We start from the raw sequence: 10096 nt of genomic DNA, 5'->3' as shown, positions 1-10096 counted from the left end.
CACGAGTGATCCACCCCACTGAGACCCCAGACAACGGCCGACTAGGCCACATCCCAGCCAGCAGAACTGCCCGGCTGAGCCTAGCATCCTGAGATCATGGAACAGGTAACGTGGCTCTCCTCAGTGGAACTCTGATGAGGAGATCCTCAGAGTGGGGTCTGTGGCCATCAATGCTGAGAGCTGCCCTCAAGGCACTCCGAGTGAGGGTTGCCAGCCCCAGCTGCTCGCATTCCCTGGAGGAAGCCTCACTGGCCATCCACGCGACTGCCCTGCCCATCATCAGGTCAGGGCCTCTGGTCAGAATTGGCATGCACTTCCAAGGTGGCCCAGGGCCAGCCCCAATACCACATGACTGACAGCTGTCACAGTGGAGGAAAGCGGCATGGAAGAAAACTATCAATCACAGAGGGCGAGGGACAGGAATGATGGAAACAGAAGAAGACGCTACCAGAGTGACAGCAAAGTGCTCAGAAAACAAGATAGGAAGCCGATAGGGTGATTGTGAAGTTTCTAACAAAATTTATGAATGTAAAAATCAGGTTCCCAGGATAAAAATTTCAATAAAAAAGAAAAAAAAAAAGGCAAAGCTGGACATCAAATTAGGAAAGTGGAAAACCTGGAAGTCTCCCAAATCAACCCAAAAGGACAAAGGCAAAAAGGGTGAGAGAATTTTAGAGATAAGTTCTGAGGTGATCCAGGAGCTCTGCCACCATGACCAGAGCTTCCAGGGGACACAAGGGCTCAGGAAGGACTTCTCCCTGGTGAAAACGGCCTGAGCTCTGTTTTGTGTTGTCTTTTCTTATTGGAAGGGTTTGTCTGGGCTGCACAGGAAGAATGAAGAGTGACTCGGTCCCACATGCACCCAAAACCACCCAGGGAGGAAAGGGCAGACCACCTGCAGGGAGCTCTGTCCCTGGGCCTCCATGTCCGGTCTGCAAAGCCTAGTCCTGGGTGGTGGTGCAATAGGACAAGGACAGCTGCTTCTAGAATTTCACTCCTAGCCCAGTTCCCAGTCAGCCAGGCAGAAAAGGAAATTTACAGACATTCAGTGTCTCAGAAACTTCACCAGCTATTCCAAAGAGTAACAGTGGCACGTTTTGGAAAATGAATACAATAAAGAAAATGATGGTGAGTATAAAAAATAATGGTGAGAAAAAATAGCCAAAATATACAATTTTAACAAGTAGACTTATTCTTATAACAGAGCCATAGTTGGTACGATTTCTAAAAGGTAAAAGTGCAATGCAAAGAATTAAAATAGAGAACTGAAACTATTCTATCGACAAAGTATGTAAGATGGAGGGCTAGAAATCATGAACATGTCTTTTTACATCTGGGAAAGCTGAGATAGGTGTGGTGGTGCACGCCTATAATCCCAGTGTCTGGGGAAGCTAAGGCAGGAGGATTGCAAGTTCAAAGCCAGCCTCAACAACTTAGTGAGACCCTGTCTCTAAATAAAGTATAAGAAAGGCTGGGAGTGTAGTTCAGTAGTTAAGAGTCCCTGGGTTCAATCCACAGTACCAAACAAATAGATAGATAGATAGATAGATAGATAGATAGATAGATAGATAGATAGATAGATAAATTTGAGACAAAAAGGATATTTAAGAAATTATATTTTATATCAAAGACCTTGATCAATAGTATAAGTGCATACTGATCAATAAAACGTCAAAATATATAAAACAAAGTACATAAAACAGAATAATAGTATAATGTATAGTAAAGTATTTTATAAAACAGAACATATTTTTTAAAAAACAAGCAGAAGAAACTTTTCCATACAATGGGGTGAGATTTCAAGGTGCTCTTAAAAATGACAGAGTGAAACACAGGAGGAGAAGAAGACCAGGACACCACGTGAACTGAGGGAAAGGTACGGAGAGCTTCGTCCACAGCAAATGGAGAGTCTGTGTGTTCTTCAAACACTTGTGAAATATTTATTTGAAAACATGCCCATGTTTTTAGTGCATGAAGAAAACTCAGGAGATTCGGCAAAACCAGAAAGCACAGAGACCACATTTTACGAACCCACAGCAGTGAAACTAGAAACGAACAACCAAAGGCTGGCCCCAAAATGTCAACCTACTCAGAAATGTGGGACAGAACCTTTAAATAACTTATGAATGCAAGAGAAAATAAAAACTGAAATTAAAAATGCTTAATAATGAGAGTATTCCATGTTAAAACCCAGGGGCATGGGCAAAGCATTCCTCAGAGGAAAATTTTGAGCTTTGAATGCACTTTCAGAAAATAAGAAAAAGACAAAGTAAATTAAGCATTCAATCCAAGAAGTTTGAAAAATAACTCAAAAAATCTCAAGTAAAAGGAAGTAATTAATACTGTCAAGAACAGAGGCTCACATTTCTCCTATCACATTTTAGGTTTGGGGACCATCCCTTCCACCGAGAACAACTAAAAGCGATGATAACTTTTAATCACTTTAGCGACCTTCACTGGATGAAAAGATCACTGACACAGTGAGCAAATGCCAGGCAGACTCTGAGGAAAGCCAGCGCTCCGAGGGAAGGTGAGTCCCGGGTCCCCAGAATTGCTTAACCTAAGAAGTTGATGAGCTTGGAGTCCAAGGTTAAAGGGACAGAGTCAGGGTCCCTCCATGGTGGGCGAGTATCTGAAAACAAACTTAGCCTGTTACTTAGTGAATTCAAATACAAACAATGCCCGTCCGGGGGGCACAGTCTTAGGTATACACCCTGGAGCACCTCTGCAACCAAACTCCAGGAAAGGAACAATGGGCACAGCTGTGCTATATGTAGTAACAAAAAAAGTGAAGCAGCCCCAAAGTCCATCAAAGAGAGAAGGAATAAGTTGGAATTTGACAGCAAAGGAGTTCTTTGTCTGGGGACTGAGCCTAGCATAGCTGTACCCGCAACAGGGGCGCAGTACACACACACACACACACACATACACACACGTGGCTGAGCAGAAGAAGGGAGGACAAAGGCAGGCGTGGGTTGGGGGTGGGGCACCCCAAGGTTCACAGAGAAGGCTTGGCTGTGGAGGGAGCAGAGGCTGAGTTCTGGAGGAGGGCCGAGGAAACTGCTGGTTAGCAGCGCTGCTGGAGCACCCCTGTGCACGTGAGAGTGTGAGGGTGAATGTGTGTGAGCCTGTGTGTGCATCTGTGTCACAAGCAGTTATTATTGACTCAGGCAGAGTTAGAATCAATCAATCCTATATTATTGATGTTCATCACACTCCAGACACACATCCTAATTCTTAAGTCCTAATTGAGTCTATACCCAAGTCCGAGTCACTGGAACTCCATCAGGGTCGGAGGAGTCTGGTGCAGGGGGGACAACAGCTACGGAGGTCTCCATCTCTCTGTCCAGTTCTTGTTAGTCCCATCGCCCCCCAGAAGTCTGGGTTTTGAGTCCTAGTTCAGTTGTGCTTACAGCTGATAAGTGGGTGAGGTCTGGGGTGTACACCCCGGGTGTAGATGCTTACATCACTAACTTAAGTCTTTCTAAGTTCTGCAGTTTATCTAAGTTTTGCAGTTCACATTACAACTTGGGCACATTGCTTATAGTCTTTTATCCAAACACAGACACTAATTAATATAATCAACAGCCAATAATCCTATAATATTTCTGGTGCTCATATCAGTCTGTTCGCACTTCTCTGTGTGTGATTTTCACAACACAAAGAAGGGGAAAGTTAAGAAATAATTGAGAAAGTATAAAAATACACCAACACTGAAAGATTTGAGCACCCGAGAAAAAGCGTTCCCAGTAAAGATGGATAACAGCCAAGACATTTTAAGTTAGCTCTGGTAAAACGAAAGGAGGCAGAGAACCCAGAAATCGTGAAATCACACACAGCGTTGGCAATGCCCACCCTTGGAAACAACAAGATGTGCAACTTTGCACCCATTTTTTTACATTTTAAACATAATGTCTTTATTCATTGTGTTTAGTTACCTGGTTTTCTTCCAGGGTTTTGAGCTGTATGTGATTTGTTTACCTCCATTTCTGGTGGTAAAATAGGTGCATGGTGTATAATTTCCCTCCTCTGTGGTTTAGTTTAGCTGCTTCCCACAAATTCTGGAACCCTAGGTTTTCCTTAGTATAATTTTAGAAATTTGGCAATTTTATTTATTTCCCCTTTGACCCAGCAGTTGTTTAATAGATGGTTTTCCTTTCCCAGGTAGAAGAGCGTATTTGTCTATCTTCTCATTAATCCCTACTTTTATCACACTTGGTGAGGGTGGTTTGCATTACTAACATTGTGTATTTTCTTATTAATTCCTCATTTTACTGCATTTAGTCAGTGAGGGAGGTTTGTCTTACTTACAATTTTGGAATTTATTGAGGTTTTCTTTGTGGCCTGATTGATAGCCCTTTTCTGTGAACGTGTTCTTGAAAAGAGACCATGCTCTCTGTTATTCTCTATTAGATGGCTTTTCATTGCTGTGACCAAAATAGCCAATGAGAACAGCTCAGAAGAGGAACATTTTATTTGGGCTCACAGTTTCAAAGGTCTCAGTCTACGGTCAGCCCACTCCAATCCTCTGGGCCCGGGTGGCCAGGAAGCAGAGGGTAGGAGAGAGGATCCAGGGACAATGTACACCCAAGTCATGCCCAGCCAGGCAAGCAGGCCCTGGTCTCCATGTCCAGCCTCTGGGGCACATGGTGGTGACAGGTAGGCTTCAAAGGGCTCGGGCCGTCCTGCCCTATGGTCTGTGGTCGCAACCCACATGGCCTCTCAGCTTCCTAGTTGGGCTGAACTGCTTCCCTCCATTGTGCCTTCCCCCATGATGTTCTGCCTCACCTGGAGCCTGGAGCAATGGAGTCGGCCGGCCATGGACTCCTCTGAAACTGTGAGCCCAAAATAAGCTTTCCTCCCAGAGGTGCTCTTGCTGGGGCATTTTGGTCACAGATAAATACTAACACAGAGGAGTAAAGAGTTTGAAATGCAGCAGTCTTCTTTCCTGCATCCTTCAGTCCCCTACCTAGTGAAGATGGCAGACCAGGGTGTCCATATGTCTAGGCCTGGGAGAGGGAGTTGCCTGACTGTGTCTGCCTGTCTGCTTCTTCTCTTCCTCTGGTCTGTTCATTCCTTCCTCCCCTCCATGATTTTTTTTTCTAGGTAAGGGTTGCTTCTGAATAAACTAATGTATGGATATTAATAACTATAATGTAATCACTGGAAATTGTGACCTTAAGTATTATAAAATGTCCTCTTTTCCCTTCATTTAATGCTTTTTGATTTGAATACGACCTTTTCTTTTATAAAAATAGCTTTCTTTCTACTAGTGTTTGCACCTTCACCCAGAGTCTTATCTGTTTTTCTCAGTTACTTGGCATTAGGCATAGCTTTAGGACAGAGCTCTGAGTTGTGATTTGCTCATTAGGCAATCAAACATCATTTTTAAAGTCAGTGAGTTGGGGCTAGGGATATGGCTCAGTGGTAGAGCCTTTGCCTAGCACGTGGGAGGTCCGTGTTCAATCCCTATCCCTGGGGAAAACAAAAGTAAAATAAAGCACTGAGTCAAACATTTTTATATTTTTGATATGAATAAATCATTTTTACATCAGTTCCTCATATAGTTTCATGTAATGTTAGACACATATGCTTACCTGCAGGTGAGCAGGTGTGTATGTATGCTACCATACAGACACATGCCTATACACAGGTATTCTAAGGGGTCCTTTTCTTTTTCTATTCTATTATTTATTTTGGTATTAAGGAAGGCTTAGATTTTTCTTCTAGTGTTTCCTTTGTTATTAGTATCTTTTCGGATGCCCTGGTCTCCTCTTTCATTAGATTCACCAGCAATCTCAACTTGGATTTTGCAAGAGAATTTGGCCCTCAGTTATCGATAAAAAACAAAATATCTTTTCTGAAGCATCTAAGCTTGTATGAGGCTAGTACCATCCTCCAGAGAAAGGAAAAAAAAATCACAACGTTTTCACTGTGGCTGAATTTCTTTCAGTATCCTGGCTGTGAATGGTCCTGTGTCATGAAAGCAGACATAAAATAGTGACTTTGCCCCTCTCCTGACCCTTTGTCCACCGTGGAATCATCAGACTCCTGTTTTTTTTTTTTTTTTTTTTTTTTTTTTTTGTGACTCCTAATAGTCACAGAATTCTCCTACTTGACTTACCCACGGCACCAGTACTATTCCACTTTCAGCTGGTACCCAGGGGGCAGCCTGGTACTTTCTTCTTACTCCTTCCTCCTTGCACTTTTTTTACACCACCTCTACCTTGTCAGAGCAGAGGACACACCCTCTGGTCCCTCCTTCCTGTCTGTACTCTGACTTCTGCAGCTGAATACCCCCAGTGACTTCGACACTTCCTGGCCCAGCTTCTCTCATTGTGGCACGATCCTCTCAAGTTCATTTTCTGAGTAATCCCTGGGAACATTTGCCCTGGAGCTCTGGAATGTTCCTTGCATTTATTCACGAATTTTGTACTTGAAGGAAAGCAGGCCTGGATATGAAACCAGTCACCTTCTCTTTACTTGATAAGTTTAAAATGGTGCTTTTTTTGCATAAGACGTTTCTGTTGAAAAGATTGATGCTGGTCTCATTTTCTTTCCCTTATAAGTTATTTACACATTTTGCCTGGATTCTCAAAAGCTGTTTTCCTTATCTTTGAAGTCCATTGCCTTTACTAGGATACATCTAGGGGTTTTCATTCTGGGTCAGTTTGCTCATGTACTGAGTGTCCTTTTCAATATGTAAAGACTTCTTTTATCTCAGGAAGTTTTATTAAATCAGAATTTGCATTTTGTTTTGTTCTCTTGCTTTGGCTTCATCTTTGGAGACTCCAGTTAAGTGTATTTTGGATCTCCTTTGTTTGGTTTCTATATTTATCATTTCCTTTTCGATACTTTATCTGTTTCAATTTCTACTATGCCGTCTTCACATTTTCCCCTTTTCTATACTCTGTTCCCTTTCTAAGCCCTCCAGGTCTTCATTCGTTATTGCATGTCTTCCAATTATGTCTGTATTGCTGAGATTCTTTCTTTTGTCCTCCTAAATCCTTCCTGAGATCTCCATTTCTTATCTTCCATCTTCTCTTTGTTTTCCTGTCTTGCTTCTCAGATCTAGTAATACCGTTTAATGCTGTTCTCTCAAGTTTCCAGTCATTATCTTAATTAAGCTTAGCTAATCTTGAATGGTGTGAAGACTGTGTGCCTGTGATCATATTTTTCTGGTGTGTCACCATGGTGTGTCATAATACTACTGAGCGTATTTTCATGTCTCTTGTAAGAGTTCAATCACGCCCCTTTAGGTTGCCCATGGCTAAACTGCTTACCCAGTGGTGTCTTCTACCCTATTAGGAGCAGGCTGAGTAGGCAGTTGGCAGGTTTGCTGTGCCTGTGTCAGGGCTGTCCTTATTGTCAGTGGCTCAGAATGTGGTGTTTGGGTATCTGCCTCTCTGTCTGGGAGCCAAACTCTGTGTGAAGAGGTCTTTGCAGGCCTAGTTTTCAGGGTACCACTGGCCCTGAGAGGTTGTATTTGGCTGTGAGGATGCTCACCGGGTGAGACTCCCTGCTGCACAGCCACCCTCTCTCCCTCTGCCCCTGGCCTACTCAATGGCCTCTGTGGCCCACCCCACAGCATGGTGGCTCTATCTATCTGGGTGTGATGCTGCTCCCTCTGAGTTCCCATGGGCTGGAGGGTCGCAGCACTCTGGGGCTGCAGTGCCCACATGTGCACCATTTCTGTGCTCACTCGTAGCTCTGAGTCCCGGAGGACCCTGGCCTGGCCCACTGTGGCTGCCAGCCCGCATCCAGGGAGCCAGTTCCTTAGGGACATTTGCAGCTTCCCCAGGTCCCAGGGCAGGCAGGCAGTCCCTCCCACACTCCTCACAGGCCCCTGACCTCTGCCTCTGCCTCTGCAAAGGGCATTTTGGCCACAGCCGCCGTGCTTGCCAGGGTCAGCCGTGCCTTCTCTGCCTCTGGTTTCTGTAGTCTGTACCATTCTTGTCCTTTGCTACCTTCTTCTGTTGATTTGGGTTTCAGAAAGCATCTCGGGGAGATCAAGATCCGAAATGAGGCCACGAGTCCTACTCTATGGTCTGATAAATCTTTAAATGCGAACTGAATAAATAGATCACATATTCAAGTTCTTTTTTTTTAACATTTCACGGTATTCTTAAGAAAATGCAGAAAATTGTCTGTAATTATCACAACATAGAGTCTGCCCACCTGCCGCAGTCTGGCTGGGCACAGAATCACGAGCCACCACACAGCTTGTAGATTCAAACAGCAACTCTTTATTCCCGAACTGTCACCGGCACTTTACAAACACGTTCTGGGGAAATCCACGTTCTCTGCCCAAATCCACCCCCACTGGGCTTCTGTCTCCCAAAAAAATACTGTCTGAATCCCGTGAGAACTCAAGGGGAACTCAGGCAGCAGGATACGCCCTATTCCCAGCTTGAATAATCTTAAACCTGGAACCACCCTAAACCCGGATAGTCCTAAACCGGGAACTCCCTAAACTCGGATCCGCCTTGGTCCTTGAGCAAGGTCACCTACATGCAATGTCACTGCAAAATGTCCTATTTCCACGAGTCCTTCCACTAAGCAACATGGGGTACGCTGGCAAGGAAATTGTCATACCTACTTGGCTAATGGCTCCCAGCACCCACCCAGAGCAAATTTTTTTTCTCTTTCATTGTTCAAATCTTATTTTTATCTTTCTTGGCGATTTTTGTCATTTTCTTCTTTGGGTTTTCTATTATTCTTCATAATATTTTTCCTAAATACATCCTCTATTTTCTGTATTGTTTTGTAAATACAATTTCTTTTCTACTAATTGTGCTGATTATGGCTGATATGCAAGATTACTATTGATTTTTATATATTTATTTAGATCATCACATTTTTATTATGTATTTCCTTGGTTTGAGAAAATAAAAAGGAAAATAGATTTTTGGCAAAAAGATAACAATCAAACATATTTATTTATTAAAATGAAATATCAATGGGGAATTTTGAGTAGGTGATTTTAAACAATTAATTTTTAAATCAAAAGATCCTTTCTGTCTTATGGTTCATGTTCACCTTCAGGTGAATCACAACTGATTTAATCAGCAAACTTAATCAGGATAATTATGTAAGAATTTGATCCAGTGGTCTAAAATATCTTTGAAAATGATATAATTCTTTGTAAGAACAAGTGACTCTTTGAGTGAGATCTTGTAAATGGCCCCTTTGGAGATGTTCTGAAGAATTGTCTCTGTTTATATTCTGTTACTGGAATATGAATAAAAGTTTGCATATTAAAAAAAGAAATTCTTTGGGAAATTCAGCCAGCAGAGTTTTGATTATAATAATCTTGTGACTTAAATAGTGAAAACACACTGCAGGCCATAGGAGCAGGCATCACCCACCCAGCTAGAAAAGCCCCTGGGCGTGGGTGTGCCCCCCCCCCCCCATGCAGGGTTGGCACCAGCGGCCCGAGACTGCGGCAGAGGCACCAGAGCTGCTGCCCGGCAGGCTGGCCGTTGCGAAGGGTGGGCAGCCTCAAAGGGCAGAGCCAGGCAGAGATGAAGTGGAAAGGGAGGTCCACCCGAGCAGAGGGTGGGAGAGGGGCGACGTGGGGCAACAGGGCCACGCCACTCTGCGCACAAATCCAGGGGTGAATCCAGCCAGATGGGAAGGAACCACATCTCCGGGAGGAACCAGGCAGCCAGCAGGACCAGGTGCACAGGGCCTGAAATAGCAACTGTCAGCAAGTCACTCAAGGTTTGGCTTTCAGGTTCGTCTCAAACTCAGAAGCAATTCCAAACGGCCCTGTTAGAACCCGTGCATCCTCAGACCCGGCACCACCTTCTCTTGGATCCCAGGATGCACCAACCCTCAGGAATCAGAGGTGCAGAGCCAGAGAATCCCCTCAGCTGTAAAATGAGACATTCAGAGGGGACCAGCTCTCCCGGCTCACTTCTGACCTGGCATCCTAGAAGCCTCCAAGATGCAAACTGGAATTTAGCTACTCACATTTATTCATCTTTTTAGAACTTTATTTAAATTTATTTTTAATATTTATTTTTTAGTTTTCGGTGGACACAACATTGTTATTTTATTTTATGTGGTGCTGAGGATCGAACCCAGCGCCCCA

General features: G+C 43.8%; 1 long non-coding RNA gene across 1 annotated transcript; it reads left to right on the top strand.

Annotated features, from left to right (window-relative positions):
• Positions 1–1035: 1035 nt before the first annotated feature.
• Positions 1036–9835, top strand: LOC139705344 (uncharacterized). Its single transcript, XR_011707209.1, has 3 exons — positions 1036–1128; positions 2385–2530; positions 9737–9835. It is a non-coding gene; the product is annotated as an uncharacterized lncRNA (long non-coding RNA).
• The last annotated feature ends 261 nt before the right edge of the window (positions 9836–10096 follow it).

The sequence above is a fragment of the Marmota flaviventris genome, chromosome 4, assembly GCF_047511675.1.
Source record: "Marmota flaviventris isolate mMarFla1 chromosome 4, mMarFla1.hap1, whole genome shotgun sequence".
Classification (NCBI taxonomy): domain Eukaryota; kingdom Metazoa; phylum Chordata; class Mammalia; order Rodentia; family Sciuridae; genus Marmota; species Marmota flaviventris.
Note: the sequence above shows the minus strand (reverse complement) of the source record. Positions and strands in the feature narration are given on the sequence as shown.